Genomic DNA, 1,115 nt, shown 5'->3' with positions numbered 1-1,115 from the left:
CCCCCGCCCAGAAAAAAAAGTTTCAAAATTTTCCTGAAAAGCATGTTTGCCAGATCGCGGCAAAACTTTGCGCAATCGAGCGTGTCTTGTGCGTCGTGTCGCGGAGTGAAAAGTAATAGAGTCATTCACATCCCCCCCCCCTTTCTCTCTCTCCTCGGCTACAACACGTTTATGAAAGCGTTGGTTCGCTCCTTGGCGCGCTTCTCCTGCCGCGCCCCACCACGCCGCGCCACGCCCTTCTAGGACTATTTCTAGGTGAGGGGAGACGAGCCGAGGCTCCATTGCGTGTGATTACTGCGGCCTTACTTGTGGCGCCTCGCCGTGTCTAGGACTCTAGGATAGGCAGGCGCATCAGCAGCTCGCCTAGACGCCGCCGCTAGAACGCGTTCCCGCCACTGAATGATGCACCCCGATGGCAGCGGGAGGGCGGCGGGGGAGGGAGGGAGTTCGTATGTATTAGCCTCTGGGACTTCGTTAGCTGCTCAACAGGTAGGACGGCTCAGGCCAGGAGGCAGTCTGGGAGCCTCGGAGGCTGGCTATCCAGCTCCACGATAACATTCCCCCTTTTCGCCGTCTTTCCCGGTCGCCCGCAGCGCCACCCCCGCCTCCGTTACGCAGCGGTTCCCGCAGTCATTTGTCAGAGGTGGAGACACGCGTGAAGTTGGACACGACTTGGCCATATCGCCGCCCCATAGTACGTGACGTGGAGGGGGGGAGGGTGCGGGGGCGTCATACATGCACAAGCGCAGGCCGAGGGGAAGGGGGGACGCGGAAAAGAAACGCACCTCACGATGACGACCGAGTGAGCGAGCGGAGAAAATTGTCACTGCCGAATCACTTAGCGCGCGCTCGAGTCTGGCCCACAACTGTTGCACTGTGTGGCCGCGGCCATGGGGGAAAGGGGGCGCGGGCGCGGGGGCTTAAAAGCTTCGGCGGAGGAGCCTGGGAAAGGGAAAGGGTTGGCTGTGGGGCGGCCGGAAGGGCGCGCCTAACCCAAGCGATTTCACGGGCCGCGTGAGGCACACAATAGAAGCACCATGTCGCGGCCCAAAACCCAGCGGCGGAGCCTGTTGCGCCCTCCGTTGAGGGGCTGGAGGGCGGTGCGGTGGGGGGGG

Source organism: Frankliniella occidentalis, unplaced genomic scaffold (assembly GCF_000697945.3).
Source record: "Frankliniella occidentalis isolate FOCC.00 unplaced genomic scaffold, Focc_3.1 Scaffold147, whole genome shotgun sequence".
In the NCBI taxonomy this organism is placed as follows: Eukaryota; Metazoa; Arthropoda; class Insecta; order Thysanoptera; family Thripidae; genus Frankliniella; species Frankliniella occidentalis.
Note: the sequence above shows the minus strand (reverse complement) of the source record.